Source organism: Vanessa atalanta, chromosome 9 (genome assembly GCF_905147765.1).
Source record: "Vanessa atalanta chromosome 9, ilVanAtal1.2, whole genome shotgun sequence".
Taxonomy (NCBI): Eukaryota; Metazoa; Arthropoda; class Insecta; order Lepidoptera; family Nymphalidae; genus Vanessa; species Vanessa atalanta.
In genome coordinates, this window is record NC_061879.1 from 2,441,320 (window position 1) to 2,466,574 (window position 25,255).

Consider the following 25,255-nt stretch of genomic DNA (forward strand, 5'->3'; position numbering starts at 1 on the left):
ATGGTGGTTTTTAATTCATCTCATAATAAATATAAACCACCCAAAGTCAAGTCAAAACATTTATTCGATGACGAAGCTTTGCACTTGTTTATTGATTGTCAAAGATCTTCCAAAAATTCAGAAAAAGTATCTTAGACTTCAAAAAAAACGACGGTCGCACGGCGAAAAAAATTCAATTATTGAATACTTTAATTCATTAAAGACCATTTCACACATACACGTACACACTCTAACGCATTCTAAGTATTCATTAAATCAAACATGGTACTTATGCTCTTTTGTTTTCGTGTATAATAAACAACAGGCCATCCTATATACAGTAATTCTAATCGTGAATTAATTATCCGAGAACTTATTTTGATATATGTCGTATTAAATTTTGTTATAAATCAAACTGTTGCCAAGTTTTGGGAACACATTAAAGATAGCGCTCCGTGTTTGTCACACGAAACAGATAGATTATATTATATTATACTACGTAGAGGTTGTGGTCTTGGGTTACGCTTGTTTGAGTTACGTCGTCAAACAAAACGGTAAACTGTTTATTTCTCTGGAGCGCCTCGGGATTACAATGACTATTCATACAATACGAATGTCTCTGTTAAATTTAGATATCAAAAGCGTTATTGTTGTTTAAGTAAAACGTATGTACATATATATACTATCTTATATAAACACAAAGATATTTTATTCTAGGGACTTGTACAAGTCCGTCTGCACAGGTACATCACATATTCTACCGTGAAACAGACATAGTTGGTATTTTGTGTTTCGATTTGAAAGATAAATGAGCAAGTGTAACTACAAGGACATCACATCTTCACACCACATTACAATTGACACCGTAACTGAGACTACCGTTGAAGAATTGCCCAGGTAAAGCAACTTTAGGGAAAACTCAACTTGAACTAAGCCAGACAAGAAGACCTCTCTGCTGAATGTCTTAATTTCCAACGTTAGTGTCTATATTGATTGGTAATATTGACCATAATATCGCCATGGCACCTTGGAGGTGTAAGGAATGGTCAATGTTTCTTACCACTTACCATCAGATGACCAATTTGCCGGTCCCACCTATGATCAATTTAATAATAATAGTAATATTGGATTGTTTTATTAACTTCTATTAAAAATATAATAGTCTTCTTTACACTTGACTATAAATCCTACTTGAAACATGTACAACTTTAACGCCCCCGCACCATGTCTCAAGAGTTTAATATTCGCAAGACCTGTCTTAAGATGTCTATGTAAGTTAGGGAATATCTTTATAAACTTTTAAATCTATTGGTTCTTTTTTTTGTTTTCTTGTTTGTCGCATAGAAAAATTGTTAGTAAAGTGTAATATATATAATAGCATAAAAATAACATTTTTTAATAAAGTTAGCATCGATGACGGAATTCATACCAACATTAGTTAGGCTAAATGCGAGGTATACATATACCTATCAATACATGTTATAAAGTAATTTTAAGGATTTATAATAACATAACCAATTCTCAATACTCTATGTACTAATATATTTTTAAATATTTTGCAAAAATACATAAACGAATTAATCAAACGTCAGCGCAACTGAACGTGGAATCGATTATATGCTGTATAAACTTCAAAGGGTAGATTAAAATTTCTAAACCTTTTTGAGATACTGCAATGCTATCTACATACGCATCAAATTTTATTAAAACGCATCCATTGATTTCCTAGTGATGCTTGTACAGACAACATTTATATTCTCTGAATTAAATATTATTATTATTAACAGGTCCGAATGAATGCTCGAGATGTTCTTAGAAGGCTATGCTTTCCATAAGCGTCAATCACGTGGCTTTTAGGTCGCCGCTCATGCCGTTCTCTACATGGTATTGGAGCTGAGTTAAGTAAGTGAGTTAAGTATGCAGTAAAATAACAGTAGTTGTCCCACTATTAGCTTAAGACCTCTTCCTTTAAAGAGAAGAGGTTGAAGTTAATTCCACACGCTGTTTCAATGCGGGTTGGTGACATGTGACCGTATTGTGTTGAAATTAGACACGAGACACATGCAGGTTTTCTGTAGATGATTAAATAAGTGAGTTTCGGTAAAGAATCACCACTGAACACGATTACAAAAAGAACTAAAAAAACCAAAAAGATTGTAACCATGTAAGTTTCGACTATACATATTTCACGGTAAACTGACATCAGTTTCCATGTGAGATTGCTTAGTTTAATAGACCTAATCCTAAAATCATTATTTATTTCGAACATAACGAAACGTTAATTGATATGGAATATTTATGTTTTAAACTCCATTCATGAGATAATGAGTCCACATACTTCATCTGTGATAGTAAGAATTGTAGTGTGAAGCATTCTTGCTCGACAGTAAAGGAAGACACGTGAGGAAAATTTATGTGTTGTAAAAATCTGTCATGTGTATCAACTCGAATTGAAGCAACGTGTTTGAATAGACTCTACACATTCCTTTCAAGGGTGCATTTGCCCAATTTCTTTTATTTTGTCACCATCCTTAAAAGTTGGTAACAAAAAAATATAATGAGTATCAGTACTTATTGGAATTATTCAAAAAGTACTGATACTCTACCATTGATCTGTGATCTTCAAGCTTGGTATAATCAATACCAAATACCAACAAAACGAATATTTAAGCAAAATTTGCAAGTTAATTCCCATATTTTTACCTTCCAATACAATGTACCAAATCGACGGCAAAGCAGATTCTCTGTATACAAATATAGGTTTATTATTACAGAGTTAAAATGTATTTATATTTAGAAGTACGAGTACAAAATATACACGGCCACCAAACCATTTTACGTTAAATCGCTTTAATGTGTACAAACCTCAGTCACGATTGCAACTATTGTATAGAAAATTGAACTATTTGAGATGAAATACGTTTTACGTTCAATTGAACAGACCATTTATTGTTGGATACAAACGACAGCTCCAAGAGATGAACGAAAAGCGCTCTTATTCACCTGTAATAAGATTGCGTGCTCGTGAATAGTGTGTACGTGAAGAGCCGCAATCGTTTTTTCATTACCGTACAACTAAGCAGCATTCATACAAAGCACGGGACAAGGATTGATTTAAATATTAAAACAATTATTTACAGTTCAAGCATTGCCAATATTGTTGTTTAACAGCTTCACCATTAATTATTGTTTAAGGTCATTAATTAAACAATGCTGTCTTCTTCTTTCGAATGTCAAATTAATGATGACAGAAAGAGAAATTTATGTATTTGTTATGTATCACCTAAACACCTGCTAACACGTTTAGAAGATCGTTAATAAATATTTTATTATAAAAATTCTGCGAGTGATGATTAATTCTCGATCCGTGAAAAATAAACAAGACTTAATTTTCCTATCGTGAAATATATTTTTTATTAATACGTATTCGTCAAATACAAACACAAGATAAATTTGAATTAGTAGTCGTAGAAATATACAATGGATTGCATTAGCTCGGTATAGACGAATAGATATATTTTTCGTATTTTAATTGATACAACATTATATCCCTCAAGGGAAGTCGGTACGAGGAGCTACTTTAACTTCATCTTTAGTTTATTCCAATCGTTGTTTATTGTCGATAAAAATATTTATATCGATAGTTTCGATTAGGCAAATTGAATTAAACTTCTCGTAACTTTAATTCTCATCGAAAGTCATGATATGAAAAGTAACTATGTAATATTAAAAGATAGGTATGTGGACTTTGTAACTGTCTGTTTCCGTGAAGCGACGAGTCCTCGGTAACTCTCATTATCACCTCCGCCGGTCCGCACGCCACTCTCCGTATTATATGGCGGCACGTACTCTAATAACGGCCGTCGGCGAGCAGACAACATTCATACAATATTCATAGATACGAAGCTTGTCATCTCGAGGTATCAAATGGAACCTACTTGTAGCGAACTTGTGTTATTAACTATCGCGTTATGTTAATAAAGATGCTCTGAGATGTTACATGTCTTCGTGTGTATTACAAAGAGAAAATATCTTCGTAATATATAAATTTCTTATACTGTTTTTTTTTTTTTTTACATTGTAATTGGTGGTAGGGTTTTGTGCACGAAAGTCTAGAAAGGTACCATCATCAGATATTCTACCGCGAAACAGTACTCAGTATTGTTCCAGCTTGAAAGGTGAGTACCTAAGCGGGTTATGCTACAAAATGACATAAAATGTTAGATCCGTGAATTATAAGGAATGGTTAATGTTTCTTATGTGGGAAATGGTGCTCACTTCATCAGATGGCGCATCTATATAATATAATATTGAGTAACGCCTTTCTTATCAAAGTTTTTTAATATAATATTTAAGTTTTAGTGCATAAATATGTGCGTAAACACTAATGCTCTCTATACTCTCTCTGTACTCACTCTCAATCCGACAGGCAAGTAAATCTTCCACGACAGGGATGCCACAGTTTTAATGCAGGATGAAGTCTCTACGTGTTATCCGAGGCACGTGTGTGCAAAAAAAAAAAGCATGGCGTTAATGCTTGTTGACTTCCAGGCAGGAGACATAACATACATATATAATTGTATTTAACTAACATGACTGTATTTTTAGATGTTGAAAAAGAGTAACTACTGAGTTTCTAGCCGGTTCTTCTCGGTAGAATTTACATTACGAACCAGTGGTAGCTTTACTTAATATAGTTTGTTAAACGAAGATTCCCTGTAAAAGCCTACTTGAATAAAGTATGTTTTGATTTCGAAACACTACCAAGTTAGAGGATCCGGACACTGAGATTTTCTAGACAGAAAAACCCAATTTTTTTATGAGCCCGATATTTGAACCCAAGTCCTTGGGATCTGATCTCGCATGCTGACCACTATACCAATGAGGCATTTAATCTTTACTAAATCCTTAACGAGATTAATTGAACAAAACGTAATTCCGTGATCAAAATTAGTGATGATAGTAATCAGTAATGGATTTCATTCGCTTTGTCTAATAATAATCTCTTCATCTGATTCGTAGCCCTCAAACTATGTGGAGAGAGTAATTTAAGCTTAGCTGTTAAGTCCCGAGATATACTGATGAGTTATGAGGAAAATAATTTTTCACCAGGCTTTGTTTTTACGAGGTCCTATTTAACATTCCTTTTAGTATATACTTGGTCAAATCTGGCAACAGAATTTTTTAAATAATTTTCACTCAATTAATTCAGAAATTTGCAGAATCTCGGTTTTGATGATGATTCAATCTGATATGAATTGTCGTTTTTTATTCAAAATGGCTGCCAGGTAAAAGCGTGTTTAACTTGAATTTATGAAGAATGGCTTTTAAGATTTATTGGATATACAAAAATAAGTGACAATAAATTATTCTTATAAAGTGAACATATCACCGATACCTTTTTTTTATGATATTGTTAAGCGGACGAGCAAATGGGCCACCTGATGGTAAGTGGTCACCACTGCCCATAGACAATGGCGTTGTAAGAACTACTAACAATTCCTTACATCACCGATGCGCCACTTACCTTGGGAAGCAAGATGTTACGTCCCTTGTACCTATAGTAACACTGGCTCACTCACCCTTCAAAGCGGAACACAACAATACTGAACGCTGCTGTTTGATTCTACAACCAAACAGCAAAATTGTTTATATATTTATATGTTTTTATTTAATCCCGACAGATTAAGCGTTGCTTAACCTTGTTTAACTTAAATGCTATATTAAGATTTCGCTTGTCTAACTGTCTCAATGACCTGATTAGTTTTAAGATGAGGGAACTATTCAACATCTGATGGTAAATCTTTACTATCTGCAAAATATAACGTTTAGTCTCTTTATTATGTTTTTCTGCTTAAAATATTTTTATATTCTCGTATGCCAACTGATGCACAGCGTTTGTGTCACCTAACATGACATACGTATGACGTTCATGCATTTTACATGTTTTAAAAAAACGCAACACGGGTACGGGTTTCGTTTCGCTGCATCAAGATTATAATCTAACCATCCCGACTGGTAAAATTAAGTAGTTACAACGTGATACTTTTACGTGAATTCCTCATATCTTGACTCAGGTATCCCTCTTGTCTTGATGGTAAAGCTCAGTGCTTATTCCACTGCATTGTTTCAATATATTTGGTGAATTCAGATTTGACAGAATTGATTTCCATTCATTCATTACGATAGAAAGTAACTCTGAAGCGCCACAATTGTATTTTTTTGGAAAAGAGGTTTATTAACTAAACTTTAAACCTCATTTTTCGTTCAGTAGCTATGACGTCATTGTCCCACAAAATAAATCATTATATAAATATAGTTTCGTTAGTACTATTAAATTATTTTTGATAACGATGACAGCTATGACGTATAAATCGTTATATGTCCACATAGCATCGAGTAAGTAACACATATTTTGAGCATTTAACCATCTTAAGTATAAACTATGATATTATGCAGATATGAAAGTAAGTACGTTTTGCGTGAAACCGAACAGAAAAAACTAACACACAGAATACTTTTTATATGCTTAGTATTATATTAGTAATACATTAGCATTAGCATTTAAAAAAAAAATGAAATAAAAGAAAAAAAAGAAAAGAATTATATTCGATTAATGTTATCTTTCTTTATTTATTAGAACCTGTGACTTTACCCTTGTGAAATTTATAAAACTTTACTTCAGCTTATCATATGGCCTTAAAGACTAAACACGAGACTAAACCTCCATACCAAATTTTATCGAAATCAGTTCAGTTTAAGCGCGAAGAGGTAACAGACAGACTTTCGCATTTATAATATTAGTATAGATGAATCGCAACAAAAGGTTTTTGCAAAGCACCAAACATATTGGAATATGTTGCAACAGGATCGATTTTACGAAACTCTTTTTTTAACTTTTAGACCGGCCTTTGTGTATATTCGTTGATATATTTACAAATGTGTGCGTGTATGTACGATGTACGTAAACTTCACTTACTTAGGACACTGCGTAACAACAAAGCGCCAAGTATACGTATAAATGTGGTGGGTAAATGTCTGCGTATTATGCTGAAACCAACTTTTCTAACTTCTGGAATAGTAATATCTCATGAATGATGATTCGTTGGAAAATACGTCACCGAACGACTTTTATATGATCTGAATTTGTGACCTATTTTTACTCTAACACATAACGCTTTTACGAAACCGAGACGGCTCAGTGGATGGAACATTTAGACTTCGTAGACAGTACAAGGTGGGTTCAAATCCGGGCACGCAAGTTCAATATAGAAAATTGACCTTATAATAAAGAGACAAACCAAAACTGTTATTGTGATTCTGAATAAAATTTTATAATAAAAGCTGTTTTTTACTATAAAAAAATAAAATTAAAACACATAATAATACTATTTGAAAGAAGGTAGGGAAAATTTTGATGGATGGATTTTAATAACGGTTACTAATATCAACGCACGAACTATTAAGTCTCACATACCCACCCAAATTATATGGACGAATCGCATAAGTGGGTTTTTCCAGCGAGTTAAAAAATAAGTTTCTTATGGTTAGCTCCTATAAAGATAATAAAATGAATTAAGCAATCATGACCCACTGGATCGAATTATTCTCGTCCCGAATCATAGGTAGGTACCACCCACCTATCAGATATTCTGCCGCCAAACTGCAATACTCCGTATTGTTGTGTTCCGGTTTGCAGGATAAGTGACCCAGTGTAACAGCAGGCACAAGGGACATAACATCTTAGCTCCCTAGATAGGTGGCGCATTGGCGATGTAAGGAATGGTTAATATTTCTTACAGCGCCATTATCGATGACCACTTACTTACCATCAGTTGGACCATATTCTCGTCCGCCCACGTCATTAAAAAAACATCTCACTACGAATATAATTAAATCATAGCAATAACCAAATAATATTTTCATATTAATAACATTGTTTCTAACGTATTATTTTAAGACTAATTACTTAATCAAAATCGTTGTTAATTGTTCTCTAGGTATACATACAGTTTAAATTAGACTAAGCCTTGGATTTAGAGAACAAAATACCCCGCAATTGGTATTTACAGACGCTGTAGTGTACGTCTAAACCAAAATACAAAGGCACTTAATCCTAGTAATATATTGCGCTTAACACCGCGCATCGTTGCGAACGCTTTGACGTTGCGTTACGCGTTCGTAAAGACTGAGCTATGGGCGAGCAACATTTGATATCAATATTCAACATAATATCAACGGTATTAATTGTTTCATAACGATTCTGTATGTATACTCGTAAATGTAGTTTTCAAATGGATTAAGGGTCTACTAATGTTGGTATAAAAATAGCTTAGATAATAAAATACTTTTAAATAGACTGTACACTCACGATTCAAAAAACTACTCCCGAAGTTCTGGTTAACTCTTATTAACACTAACACAAAAAATTCAACATTATACTTTTATTTTTCGAAAAGTATTTGTTATTGTTTATAGTATAATACTTAAACCTGGATGTTAGGGGGCCCACTTAAGGGCTCAGAATATGTGCGTCCTAAGGATGCCTCCTGCGAGACTGGCTTAGGACGCCGTCGTCGACGGTATTTTGACCGATATCGGCACCGATAGTCAAAATACCGTCGATAGTCGAATACGATTTAACGTAGAGATTTTCTCAGAAAAAAACATGTAATTTTAATCGGAGTTATTTTTTTACCTTGAAAATATTCTAACCGTTACTCCATTTAAAGTTGAATTTCGAAAAGATGAAACATTTGTATATATTTTTAATAACCTTTTTCAACAATCATACCATACCATAATATGGTACAACACATATATATTTATATATATATATTTTATTTATTTATAAATATATATATATATATATATATATATATTATTTATTTATTGGAAAAGTTACACCATCAACTTATCACTAAGGACTTAAAATTAATATTTGACTTGGGTAACATACAAAGCGATACGTCTTTAAAGGTGTAAACAAAAATATGTGTATATATAATAAATAACTAGAAGTATATAAATAAAACGATAATAAAATAATACCCAGGAACACCTTTGTATAGAAATAAAAACACAATTTATTTGAACATTTAAACACATATAAACTGGGAGGTAACATAGAGATGAATTACATTTATATAAATTTAACGCAATAAACTGTGGCTGCAATAAACCGTTATAATGTTTGAGCTGAAGATAAAGGTTTAACTCAATTGCGCTATTATTCAGCAGTAATCTTCACCGATAGTAGTCACGTGTCTGACTGCAGCACAAAACTGAAGCCGGCAGATAAAGAGTATATACGCTCCTTTCCCACAACGATGATATGGTAATGCTTACATTTTCAAGGCATTTACAGGTGTTTCTTAAATGCACTAAATTTATAATATTAAAATACTAAATGTGCGTCTCGGAACGCCCGACAGAAGTGATAACTTAAACAAATCTAAGTTGAACTATTTAATATTGAATTTTTTTAACTAGAGAAACGCTTAGGTTATCAGTTAAACGTTATGTATATTAATATGATAATGTAGGGAAGGTTATTTATTAATCAAATCTTTTATTGATTATAAAATATATATTATTCTTAGTTACAATTCTCGAATATGTAAATTGCAATTTTGTGTATGTACATTATTAGTATCATTATTCTGCCTACTGCTGCCATATGCGAAAGAGAAAGAGAAGCCAGACAGACTGGCGCCGTAACGCGTTACGTAACGAATCGGTTTACCCTCCCATAAGAAGTTATCACTCGAATAATTGAAGTCTAATTGAAATTTTATCCAATAGACACAAATAGACACAAAAGGCACAAAAGTGAAAAAACTAACCAATAGTCGAAAACATTTTTGGAGGGTAGTGTATAGTAATATATTTTTTTTTTTAATTTTCTGTCTCTGCAAATAAATATGGTAAAACATAATATATCAGGTTTTACTTGCGCGAAATTTATACAACACAAACCTCCAACCCCCGTTTTACTCCCTTAGGGGTGGAGTTTCGTAAAATCCTACACCTACACCCTTCCTATTTTCCTTATTAGATTCCTATAAGGAAACTACGTGGCAAATTTCAAGTTTGTAGGTTTCATAGTTTCTGAGATTAGTAATTAATCCGTGAGTGGCATTTCGCTTTTATATATATCCCATCAAAAACATAAATGTAAAAATGAGAGCCAAGTTAAATATTATGATATATAGCTTGGTTGTTGTCTTCAACGACAAAAGAAGAAGAGATCTAAATTTGTGCCAAGTTAATAGTCCTTTCTGAAATTTATTTATAACTACATAAAATATCATTTCTTCTATGTATACATTAACAGTAATCAATAATGTGGCATAAAGCGCTTTTCAGCCCAATTGTATCCAACTTTCAGCGTAGGCTTAAAAGGACTGAATGAACTTTCTCATACTTAATACCTGTCCTTAAAATTTTCGTTCATACTGAATTCAAAGTAACTTAATTCCGATATTATTAGTGACCTTTATATAACGTCGTTTCGTATTTCGAATCATTTATCATAATTATGACGGCAGAGGTTAAATTATTGAGCCTTCATTGTGGGTTTTTACAAAAAAAAAATATAAATTCACTAATTGTTTGCACAAAAATGCAGTAAGGGAATAAAATATCCATAAAGAAAATAGCGGAAGGTACGAAGTTGCAACAGGATGCGAAAGAATGGATAAAGCGTTGATTTCTTCCAACCATTTTTATATGAAGCCACTAGCAACTAGCGTAATTAGCAACTCAATTAACAGCCTAAATAAATACGGCTTAATGACATTCAGTCAATACATCTTACGTTCATATAATAAGGTAATTAGAGTCAAATACTCTCTTGAGAACAAAAATATTTATACTGGATTGGGTTGTTTAGAAAATAAATATTTGGGTGAATAATAAATTATTTATTTATTTCCGAACCAATTGTATATTTAAATTCATATATTTATATGTGGTTTAAGCAGTACAACGCTACCTGCTGTGTTTATTTGAAAGAAGATCAAATGTAATAAATAAAAATACGGACATACTAAGAGCATCGTTATCATTTAATTTAATCAGTCGGTCGGTGAAGTTCCCAAAATGTGGCAATCATCAACCTTATTAAATTCACAAACAATTGACTATTCTTAAGTCATTGTTTGTAATAACGTTGATTTTAGTTACATTAAATTACATTACATTAACAGCCTGTAAATTTCCCACTGCTGGGCTAAGGCCTCCTCTACCTTTGAGGAGAAAGTTTAAAACATATTCCACCACGCTGCTCTAATGCGGGTTGGTGGATACATTTGTGGCTGAATTTCGTTGAAATTAGGCCCATGCAGTTTTCCTCACGATGTTTTCCTTCACCGCCGAATACGAGATTAATTATTAACACAAATAAAGTACATGAATATTTAGTGGTGCTTGCCCGGGTTTGAACGCGTAATCATCGGTTAAGATAGACGCGTTCTAACCAAGGGGCCATCTCGGCTCTCTTCGATTTTAGTTAGTAAATTGTAAATAAGAAAATTCATTTGATGACCAGCCAGTAATGGAGTACACATAGTATGCTATATACAAGATATACAAGGACTATCACACAGGTGCCAAAATACTCCAATTTTAATACCTGTGAAATGTTACATAGTGAAGAGGTCGATTCATGCTTTGAATAACGTGATCATTGCAAGTTGAATTCCATCAATGCGAAAAGCCCTGGACGAATACAGCGTACATAGACGGCATCATATTTGATATTCAAGACCAAAATAATTCCATCGCTTACAACGGTAACATTGGTGTATTGTTTTATTTTCAACTGAAGAATATAAAACCAACGGTCGTTCGTTCAATTCGATTTCGAAATTTAAAAATAAAGCAACTCATGAACAGTAAAAACAGCTTGATATCGTTTTCCGTTTTGTTCGATATGACTAGCCTTTACTATTGCTGTTACGTGATCCCCAAGCAATGACAGCACAATTAGGTTCAACGTCAAGTTTACTCGAAGGTAAAAATGCGTGAAGAACAAAAGTCCATAATAATTTAGTTGAACCATTTACTTTTGAACCGTAAGATTCGTTATACCTCTGTGAAGCATCGTGTGGAGTTTTTAAATGTCGTGAAGTCACTAGACCGAATAAGGAAATTCAAGTTAATTTTACTTCTCCGTTGAAGCTGTAGAGTATATGTAGAGCTATTCTATTACACACACACACACACGAACACACACAAACACAAACACAATTACACACAAACACACAGACATACACACACGCGCGCGCGTTACTACCATTAACTAGTTTCATTAGTATTTTGTAATTCTTAGCTTGTTTCATCTTATAACTTTGAATTAAAGTATGAGTGTGTTAAGAAAAAGCTACTTCTTCTGGCACGGGAGCTCATGGCACTCAAAAGAAGAAGTCAACCTTTGTGATGTTATCACATATCGACACAATCGCGAAATGTCAGAAATTAATATATCACATTGATATAAAAATTATAATATTTATGCCTTGAACGGATCAAAATTGCGTATTCCAAGTTCCTTATAAAATGATATCTTACTCGATAAATATCTAGTAAGATATCAGTTCCTACAGAATATCACTACTATTTGGAATATAAACGTTTGTCGAAATCGTTGGATTATTGGCTTAATCAGTGACAATAGGATCACTCATTATAACTACAGCTACAAATTACGTTAACCAACTGAATAATTGACTCATCAAAGATAAAATTAGACAAATTTACTAAAAATATTACTTAACATTCGAAGTTTTTTATTACGCATCGCTTGCGTGTTTATATGTTACAGTCAAAGTAATAAATCCGGATATTATATATGTTATCCAGACATTATTTATAATGTCTACTCAATTTATTGAAAGTGATAATTGACGCAGAACTAATCACAATAGCTAGTATATATATTATATCTCAATTTACATTACATTACATATATTAGCAGCCTGTAAATTTCCCACAGCTGGGTTAAGGCCTCCTCTCCTTTTGAGGATATTCCTAGGATAGGAGTTTGGAGCATATTCCACCACGCTGCTTCAATGCGGGTTGGTGGAATAAGTATTTATTATATTAGCTAAGCACATGAAAATTCAGTGGTGCCTGGCTGGCCATTTCGGCTCAATGTGGATATTTCAATTCTATTTAAGCATACCTAACTATATGTTTAGCAATATTATACTGTTACTTAAAAAGTAATAATTATAATGTTTACTTTAAGAATTAAAATAACATTGTCATAGATAATAATTACACGTTAGGTACTTCACGTTATAAAGTTATTTAGCTTTAATATATGAAGTAAATTAGACCGTATTTATTACTTTGACTAATTTTGACCCGCTATTATGAATAATATCCGGATAAAGTGATTAATTTATCACATGGTCTAGTCAATGTTGCTTAATCACTATGACTGTAACATATACTTTTTTGTTGTGCCAATATTGGTTTTAATTTTGGTATTTTTTTTTGTAGGAACGTCTCGATAAAAATATTTTTCCGTTTTATCAGCGTGTTTATTCATACAGGTAGTAGGTAGTTGCTTTGATCTATCTTACTTCCCAGCGCACCTCGTAAGCCAAACAAACAGCGAATTACGATTACATTATTTATGTAAATAAGACATAAACGTATTGACTACATTAAAAATGAAAGATGTTTTTCGTGTCAGTTGATTGATGTTTGTTTTTAACCCACGTTACAAAACAGGACTGTTACTTATTTAGCTTGTTTGCGTAAAATTGTTTTTTTGTTTGAAAAGTAGCTTTATCGAAAATTTTCAAAACAAGAAAGTAAAACTGTCCATCTGTTTGAAGATTATCAGCATTTTTTAGTGTTTGAATGAGACGAATCCTTACTTAAAGGCCGGCAACGTACCGGCAAAGCGCCCCGGTGTTGCAAATGTCTATGGGCGGTGGTAGTCACTTTCTATCAGATGAGCCTCCTGCTCGTTTGCCAACTATAACATAAAAAAAAAATTAATGTAAACTTTTACTAGTTTATACGATTCGAATTTAGTATTCGGCTAATATTCATTTATATTACAATAACATATTAATCCAGACCTAAGGCTGTTGATAGTTTCAATAAATAGCATACATACATATAGCATCTTAAAACATACATGCATACATACATGTATTTAGAGGCTTTTTGAGGGTTCTGTTGAATTTATATTTCACATATAAGTCACTGTACAAAATATGTTCTAGAAAGGTCACGATGTAGGTGTGTACTATGTAAGTATTATGATATTATATGTAAAGCAAGTATCAAGATTCTCGGTAACGGTCTTAAATGAAGACGAATTTTCGAGAAAAATATCTTGAAGTTTCAGTAACAGGAGTATGAATACTTGATCTCAGTAATGGCCGCTCTAAATCAAAGCGTTCTACAATCCGTTGGAGTAATAAAACGTATTATGAAAATTACTACGATATTTTTTGACTGCAAAGATTTTTATTAATTTAAATGCATTTGATTGCCGACTACAATATAACCTTTTGATACTGTAAATGAAAGTAATTAAGAATCATTGTTCTCTTATTCTTCACAAAAACATAAAATTTATATATTACATATGTATATAATATATGTATAATGTTGCTTTTAACAGCCGATAAGTGTGTCACTGCTAGGCATAGTTCTTATTCCATCTTTCTGCTCCAATGTGCATTAGTAGATACACTAGACAGATTTTCATCAAACAGATATAAATATCTTCAAGATGTTTTCCTTCATCGCCGCACGAGATGAGTTATAAAAAAAAATTAAGCATGTTAAAACTCAGTGCTGTTTTTTCGGTTTCGAACTCAAAATCTTCGATTAAGAGTCACGCGTTTTAACCGACCGAGCTATTAGTAATCTTTAAAGGAATGCTAATAAGAAATTCTTAAGAATAAATCTATATGAAGACAACAAGCCAAGAGCGACGGAAATGGCTAAATAATTCAGATTGATTTCAAGGGAAAGCATGCGACTGATATTTTTTAATAAAGAAGCGAATATCAGAAGATATCACCTTCTCTATAAATAGTATACTTAGTTTAAATTGCAGAAATTATTCAATATTAATTTTAATTTACATAAAATATTAAACGAATATAATACTATAAACGTCTTAGCCAAACTCAGTACCGATTTTTAACAATTATACGGCTTTGTGATGTCTCTGTGTGGGTAACCCACACATCAATCATTCTACCGTAAAATGCCGAGGTCTGTATTATTGGGTTCTTATCAAAAGTCAGTGTAATTATAAAAAATAATAACATGCTAGAACTTATATCCCATAGTTAGCAGTGCATTGGTATGAGGAGTGTGGGGGGACGCCGTTAAGGAGATTATATATTTCGAAACAAGTCGAGTACACGTGCGTGACCTGTTTGTGCGCGGCAGTGGGTTGGCGGGTGGCGATTGTGACGTGTATGTGTTTGACAAACAAAGCTTCGTGTCTTCATCGATAGTACCGCCGTGTTACGAGTATGTAAATGAATATTAACATACATAAGATCTTATGAGATACATTATCTATTAGATACTGTGACTGTCTCGTTGGTCTAGTGGCTAGATATAAGGCCTTATTTACCGAGAAACTGGGTTCAAACATCAGGTCGAAAAAATTCTCAGTAACAGTCCGGAGTCTTGAAATATGTATACTACCATGCCTCAGACAGCACGTAAAGCCGTTGGTCCTGTAACCGAAATCTTTCCGGTCGTGTCCGATTTGCCATGTTATCGGATTATGTGATTGTGGGAATTAAGAGTACATTGATGTTTGTGCAGAAACTGGTGCAAATTTATATCCTACGTAGTTGGCTGGTCACCCTTGATATTGGTCACAGTAACCAAAGTCGATCAGGACGACGTCATGACATACATATACATATATACTAAAACGAATTGTTTGTTTTCCTGGATAATGGATCCCTAGAAGCGTGTTTTGCGGAAATTAACTCTTATAGGAAATTGCGGGTCCACTTAAGACAAAGATTCCCTTCTAAATATAACTTGAATTACAGTTAAGCTGTAAGTATCTACATGTATCGAATTTCGCCATAATGCAACTGAGAATAAGATCGGTGCTTTCTAATAGTGTTCAAATCCATAGGGAAAAAACTGATTATATTTATAGTAACTGCGATCTAAGCAATCTAAAGGTATAAAAAGGAAAAAGATATATATGTACAAATTTTCTTGTCTATGCTTTTCAGAAAATCCTTCGTCTGGAGTCAATCCTGGTTGTAAAACTTCAACTCCATATGAAAAGAAAAAGTGGTTATAATTTAGCTTGCATGATTAGACCTTTTTATATGGAACTAACGGGAACCTAGTGCGCCGGAATACTAAAAACTAGACGTACCATACTCCGACTTTTAGTGGAAAATCATGGAATTTCAAGATTTAACCTAAACTAACTAAATAAACGCTAGTCATAAGTAAGTTAGTTGGCCAATATTGGGCAAATATTAAACTCTCGGCTCCCTAGACAATATTTTTTTTTTATGTTTTCCCAGTAGTGGGACATTAACAGGCTAATATTATTATATATTTATTGCGTTAGTTGAAGAATCAAAACATTTTACTTTTCGAAGGAAATGGTCTTAACAAACATGGTTAGAGTTACATTTTATTACAAGTACTAAAAATTAAACACAATAATAGTTCGTATTAAAATTTTATTATGCAATAAATTTTCATCACAGCCTTTATATTTTAAAAGTTTTATGCTCGACTACGGATCCCAAAAAACTGCTATCGTCGTTCGATGTTTACATAGAAGTATGTTAAGTACGTTTGAGCAAGTTTAAACGATCTTCTTATATCTAGTAACTAAAGTCTTTGAAGATATCTTACGTACTACTGAAATGCAACTGAAGCAGATAACCGGAACCCTTTGAATCAGTGGGTACAATTTAAGATAAGTATTTTAATGATCAAGTATTATGCAATAAATTTATATGACGACCTCCGTGGTCGAGTAGTGTGTACACCGGTTTTCATGGGTACGACACTCTGAGGTCCCGGGTTCGATTCCCGGCCGAGTCGATGTAGAAAAAGTTCATTAGTTTTCTATGTTGTCTTGGGTCTGGGTGTCTGTGGTACCGTCGTTACTTCTGATTTCCATAACACAAGTGCTTTAGCTACTTACATTGGGATCAGAGTAATGTATGTGATGTTGTCCAATATTTATAATATTTATTTATAATATAGATATTATGCATTCTTAAAAATATATTTTTTATGAATTAAAACGAATAAACTTTAAATATTTCAAAACAATATAAACTTTAAATTACTATATTTTTGTACCCCTTATGTTCATAAACCATCTCTTCTGATTGTCATGAAACGTTGGTGAGTTGTTCAGAGTACACTCGTGAAGGTTGTAATTGGCCCAAACAGAAAATAACTTTTTTGGATGTTTGTCCTTCAATATAAACTTCTTATTTCAAATTTCATTCTATCTGTGTGAACTCGAGAACTCGACCAGAATATCGAACTATGTTTAATGCGATTCTTGGAATTTGTCTAAAATTAAAAAATATCAAAATAGTTTTTAGTTAAAATTTTACATATACCACTAGACTAACAAACAAGCTATATAAAAACATTCTATCTTCAATTGTTAAATGTTGATAAAAGATATATTATGCAATTTTAGTTCATGTCTGTTATATCCTTCTGACATTTCACAATCGAATTCTACGTCGTGTTTCGATTTTGGAATATCTCCCTAATTTTGTACACAAAAAGACTGTCAAAATTTTAATTAAAACCCCTAATAAATGTATTTTGTGAAATTTTAAAAGGAAACGTGGTATTAACGTCCCTGCTATAAGCAATGGCTCAAAGTTTGATCTAATCTAAACTTGGTCTACTGCTTTCCTCATGCGTCTGCAAGTTTATAAGTCGTGTACGTGAGGTATCTCGGTCAGGATCCTCTTAAAGTCAACTTGAAACGTTCTAAGACATACTCAAGATAATAATGTTTTTGTTTATTGTGACTTGTATTCATATAATGCGAGTTGGAAATCCATGAAAGTTATTTTTTTCGAAAGGAAATCTTGTGTTTAAAAGAATAATATATTCTTAGTTGGTAAGTGCGGATTATATTATGTAATAATTTCGTCTTATCTTTCTAATATATTTTATTTTCCGTGAGTAGATAAATCCTAATCAGTCAGGACAAATTATTTTATAGCAGATTTGCTTTTTTGGAACGCTTGTCCAAAAAATTTTCGCGCTTTCAATAACATGATAGATATATTTACTAAATCACAACAAAAATAAACGATAATTAATCACATATCCTATATCCGAACTAGCACGCATTTCTGTGGCTATATTATACGTTTAATTATATTGCATGAATATTTTAAGCTAAAACCATTTCTAAAACACACTGAACATAATAGTACTAATTTTATGTCTAAATCAGCGGTTTTGCATGAAGCGCGTTCAAAAAAAAAAACAGCGATATTTTTATAGATAGACTAAATTTATTAAATAAATTTAAAATTTTTCGGTTAATTCACGTGCAGTTTTTGTTAGTGCATATAGTTTACGAATAAAATATACGTTTTGTTACATACGTACTAACATAAAACGAAATTAATGTTTGTCTATCTGTATATATTTTATACCTACAATTATTAAACACGCATTACAGTAAAATGGATGATTTAATACGAAGATCAGAAGAGGGCAAATGTAAATCCTTAAGTAACCCTGTTTTATTTATAAAGGAAAAAAATGCTATAGACATTATTTAGATTCAAATAATAAACACAGTAACAGCTTTCCTTTTAAAAAAAAGTATTAATCTGACGTAAAAATAATCTTGAATTATTAATAGTATGATAGAACGTTAACAGTTGATAAGTTTGTGCATGGAAGTCAAGTTTAAAACTAAAAGTTTTGATGCTGGGGCGCTCAGCCCAGCCCGTAAAACGTAAAATTTATGAAGTTGTATTTTATATGATAGGGCCGATGGACGGAGCGAACAAGTCCTAGAGTTGAGTCTACAGATTTGTAATTGCAGCGTTCATTTCCAACTCACCTAGAAAACAGCCTATGCTATTATTCTTATAATATTGATATATTTGTAAAGAAATTTGAAGATGTAAAGAGTAAAAAATATAACAAAAGATAAGCTAATTGTCTTTCTGTAGACTCATCCTAATTGCTTCTAAGCTACAAATTTCGTTGTAGCAATTTACCAAAACTAAATGATAAAATATATTTAAAACGAGAAACACCGAGTGAGGAGGCAAGTCAATAAATAAATATACAATGAATTTTCAATCAATGTCATACGTTGCTACGAGGCAGTACAAACAACCAAAAACTATGAGCTGGCAGCGTCACGCGAGCGGCATTTGTTTTGTCTGTTATCCATTATGACATATTTTATCTGTGAAACTAAAGTCGTTAGCGTATTTCATTTATTTCCAATCAATAGACGATATCGTTTGATGTTAAAAATATATCTATTTTATTTTTATATATAAATATTTCAGCTTTGATTAATAAAGACCAGAAAACTGCCTTACACAGCCTGTATATAAACATATGGTTTGGGCCATGTAACGTCCCTTTGAAGGAAAATGTTTGAGGGTGGCTCTATAACGTTGCTCTCGAGAAGTAGTAGATACTTGTGGCAGAATTAATCCAACACGTGCAGGTTTTCTGTCGATGTTTTCCTAAGCCGTCGAGCTCGAAATGAATTATAAACAAAAAATAATCACATAAAAATTCATGTGGTTTAATTTGGCTTACCTAAAGTTAAATTCGCGCAATCTTCGGGTAGAATTTGCATGCCCTAACTGCATCTCTGGCTTAGGTTTGTGTGTACGTATAATTCAAGATATAAATACCGATGCCACGTCTTCGCGTAGAATTAAGTTGATATTATCATGAATACATCGTTGTGTAAAAAAGCTAAATCAGTCATTATTCAGACGTTCATTTTATTTGATAATGCTTTTCGAGGAAGTGTATCATAGGGGTTTAAAATATACTCAGACATAAGTCGACATTATTTAAAATATACTCAGACAAAAAAATAAAAAAAATAAAAAAAAAAATTTGAAAGAAGTTCTTTTGCGCGGCTTACAGTAGGGTGGACTCGCAGAAATCAGCACGTGAGGAAAAAGCATTATGCCTTTAGAAAGAGACAGAGCGAAAGCCTTTGTCTCTTTTTATAACATTAGTATTGTATATTATTTAAACTAATTTCTGATCATTAAATTATTCTTTATCGCTGTTAATTTATTTTATTGTGTCTGTCATTTAAAAATGCGTGTCCCACGAAACCTCTCTTCTTTTGGGAACGTATTTCTTTTACGCGGCTCATGCCAGTTCACTCTTGAACTGGCAGAAATCATGACGTGAGGAAAAAGCGTTACCGCCCCTCCGGACTATCTATACCTCCTTTCTCTTTCTCTCTGTCTCTTTTTATTATTTTCTACTATATATGCGGTTTTATATAATACTAGCTGTACCCGCGACTTCGTGCGCGTCGCTGAATTGAAGTTATTGGGACATTACAGCGTGACTCTATTTTTATTTAATATATTATTCTTTAATAAAATTTGCCCAAGTTACTCCTTATTACAGCTCCCTGCCAGTGAAAGTCCCGTCAAAATCGGTCCAGCCGTTCCAGAGATTAGCTGGATCAAACATGGTGCCACATGTGTATTCCGTCAACCCGCATTGGAGCAGCGTGGTGGAATATGCTCCAAACCTTCTCCTCAAAGGGAGAGGAGGCCTTTATCCCAGCAGTGGGACATTTACGGGCTGCTAATGTTATTTTGGTATATGTACCGTGTACACATACATATGCCTTTAGTAAAAAGCGGTTATTTTAATATTACAAACAGACACTCCAACATTAACAGCCTGTAAATTTCCCTCTGCTGGGCTAAGGCCTCCTCTCCTTTTGAGGAGAAGGTTTGGAGCATATGCCACCACCTGCTCCTATGCGGGTTTGTGGATGCAATGCGGGTTGGTGGAAACAGGCACTCCAATTATATTATATGTATAATTGTATAGATTATTTAATTTTTTGTTATTTAATTGTTGTCACACGTTGCTCTTCTATTACAATTTAGCACATAATATAAAGAGGAAGCCATTTTCATTTTAACCGGAAGTCTCACAACAGCACTCTCTTTTAAAGATTTTTGAAATCATACTAACATATGTATAACATAAAAAAGGCGCGAAGTGGGCTTCAGATAAATAGGACATGAATAAATTTTGTTGTATAATGAAATTAAATTATTAATTTTATGCTTAAAATACATTCTGTAAATTGATATAACATTGTTTGCTTGAAGCCAGTTAGTGGAATGTATGTTTGATGTGCGTGTTTTGAATTAATCACAAAACACAGATATTTCGTTATATATATATGCAACAATGGAAGGTATTGTAAACAAAATAAATAATAGGATATTTTATACATTCTCAGTTTTAGCGGAGATAGCCTGACGTTTGAAACTCTAGAATTTTAATCGGTCATTGCCGATTCAAACCCGGGCAACGTTACGTTTTCGTTACGTTATATTTTCTAAGTAAAGTGCAGTTTTTAAAACCAAAAAATATAATTGCAGATATATATTATGATATAGGTTGGCGAACGAACATATGGGCCACCTGATGATATGGTATAGTCACCACCGCCCGCAAAGAATAGCGCTGTAGAAATATTAAGCAACCCCCATCAACCTTGAGAACCAAGATTTTATATGGCTTGTACCTGTAATTACACTGGCTCACTCACCCTTCAAACCGGAACATAATCAAATACTGAGTTATGTTATTTGGCGATATAATATCTGATGAGTGGGTGGTACCTATTTAGACGGGCTTGCTCAAAGCCTAAACCTACCCCAAAGTAAAATCCATTTAAATCCATTGAGTGTTTGTGAAGTTATCGGTGATAATTGATATAGTGACAGAAACAGAAAACATCTTTGTTTTATACTATTTATAGATTCTCCGTTAAACGAACAACCGATGCTAATATACACGCATACGTTTTCTGCTTTTTTAATTTCCTTTAGAAGAGTTTTTTACGAAGGTTTCCTCTTGACAAGCGAGTGCTGCGGCGAGCCGCGTCTGCATTTATACAGCTTAAGAGTAAACACAATTTAACGGTCTGGCGAAGACGAGACCCGAGAATAAAAATACTATAACAATGAATACAACGATGTACGTTGTAATTACTGTTTGTAGTTCAGATTGTAACGTTATTAGTTTCGAAATTTAAATTTTTTATTGTATAAGGTGTTTAAAGTCGAACGACTTTGTTTAGATATCTTATCTCTGTTCTCACTACACGTGTGGTATGGTGTATTAATATACTTTTAATATGTAAAATATGTATCTATGTTTGTAAAATCTTTATACAGTCAGTTTCGAAATCTAAATATATTCAAATAGGCTTTTCAAACGTCATTTTACATGGTTCGGAGTGGAGATTCTACCAAGACGAACCGGTAAGAAACTCAGTAGTTTGGTAAGGTAACACTCACCTATCAATGTTTTTGCCAATGAACAAAATACATATAAATTTTTCAAGATTCAAAAATAGTTGTTCGTCGATTAAATTTCAGGCACAAATAAAACATTAAATTTTTACATCATGATTTTATTATTAATATTTCACCATCACTCACTATCAGACCATTTACATTTCTATGAAAATTCAAAACATAAAATCATATTTGAATATTTTTTTCTGAAATATATTCAAATGTACTCACGACGTTTTTGACTTTTATTCAGAAAAAAGAAGCAAACCGTTACTCTATAACAGTCAAATGTTAAATTTGCTCATTGCTATAATATAACACGATATATATTACATTATATTAGCAGCCTGTAAATTTCCCACTGTTGGGCCAAGGCCTCCTCTCCCTTTGAAGAGAAGATTTGGAACATGCTCCACCACGCTGCTCCAATGCGGGTTGGTAGAATACACATGTGGCAGAATTTCGTTGAAATTAGACACATGTAGATTTCCTCACTATGTTTTCCTTCACCACGAAGCACGAGATGAATTATAAGCACAAATTGAGCACATGAAAATTCAGAAATCATCGGTTAAGATGCACGCGTTCTAACCACTGAGCCTTATATATATATACATACATAATATATAACGAAGATCAAGATATGTTTGGGCAATGTAAGTAAAACGTTATTAAAATGACGTATTGTTTCAATATTATTGTTAATAAAATTGTAGAAAAAGAGCTAATATTGCGGTTTTTAACTACGGACGTAAGTCAAGTTATGATTGCAAGCAGTAAAAGATTTGAGCTCTTAAATCTGGTTGTAAACAGATATTGTAACGAAACATTTAATACCTTCAGATAAATTTTCATCGTCCTCTATTTTTCTTGCAATTATTTTTGGTATGAACCATTTGGAATATCCGTTCTTTATTGAATACAAATAACTTGACTAAATTGATCGATATTTCTTTGTTCATTGTATGCTTTTATTTTTACCTTTAAATTATCCCATGTTATTTTAAAGGGTCCAAGCGGATTATTCCGATTATGACTAAACCCTAAAGATCTAGACGATAAACTTTATTTTTTATGGCATAGGTTCGCGGACGATCATATGGGCCACTTGATGGTAAGTGGTCATCACCGCCCATAGAAAATGGCGCTGTAAGAAATATTATCGCACATGCGCCCTCAATCTTGGGAACTAAGATGTTATGTACCTTGTGCCTGTAGTTACACTAGCTCACTCACCCTTCTAACCGAAACACAACAATACTGAGTGCCGTTGTTTGGCGGTAAAATATCTGATGAGTAAATGTTATCTACCCAGGTGGGCTTGCGCCAAGCCCTACCACTAAGTGTTTCATTGTTTCAGCTTATTTTATTAGTATCTATACTAATAATATAAATGACAAAAGTAACTCTGTCTGTTACCTCTTAACGCTTTAACCGCTGAATCGATTTAGATGAAATTTGGTATTAATTCGCCAATCGAGGAGGTAAAGGACGCGTGACGTTTTGTGTGCTAAAGGTAAAGTTTTATAAATTTCGCACAGGGAAAGCCGCAGGTTAAGCTAGTCATTAAATAAATTGCGATGTTTTGCCTAATGCTTCCGTAGTTTACATTAATGAGGGTATAATGATTAAGAAAAGGGACATAAAAGGGGGAGGAAAAAGCAACGCGGTCAACGAGTACATAACTATGCTCGAAACTCAAAACAACTACTATATTTTATTTTTTTATTAAAAAAAGTATTAATATCAAATAAAAATTTACAAAAATATATTTTAAATTCTTATGTTCCGATATTTAATTACATCTAGAGCTGCGTGTTCGGATTGAAGATTCCGAGAAACATAACGGTAACTCAGTAAATAATTATCTGTATATTCTGTTTTGAAAACAACAAACACGAACTCCCTTTTCAAATCATTTTAAAATCCCTTACATGAGTAGGGTTATCAATCCTTAAATTATGTGTGTCATAATTAATAGATGAATTCAAAAATATAAAGCGTAATACAAAATGGCTACCTAGTGTATTAATTTAAAAAAAAAAACAGACGACCCAATGAGATAACCTGTCAAGCAACTAAGTACATCACATATATATGTAAAATTTATTTGTTTGTATGTAGGGGTAATGATCCAATTAAAAAAAATCGCTGGTAGAAAGCAACATTATTCTAGAGTACGAAAGGGTATAAGTTACATTTATGACATGCATTTTTTTTAAACATAAATAGCAACCATGCCGAAAGCCGAAGCCGAAAAGGATATTACTAGTTGAAAACTCTGCTTCACTCGAGTAAAATAAGTATAACTACACAGATATGGTTCATCCTTTACTTTTCATATCTATACTAATATTATAAAGCTGAAGAGTTTGTTTGTTTGTTTGTTTGAACGCGCTAATCTCAGGAATTACTGGTTCGAATTGAAAAATTCTTTTTGTTTTGAATAGACCATTTATCGAGGAAGGCTTTAGGCTATCTAACATCACGCTGCAATTATTAGGAGCGACAAAAAATATGGAAAAAGTGAAAAAAGCGGGGAAAATTATCCATCCGTTGCGTGCGCTGCGAAAACGGTTGAATATATCAAAAATATATGTATGAAAGAATTATTCCTCTTGAAATGATCTAAAAAAATGTCTGCGACAGTATATGTCTATCTTTTAAGATTAACTCACTAGAACCGTTTTTATGGTAAT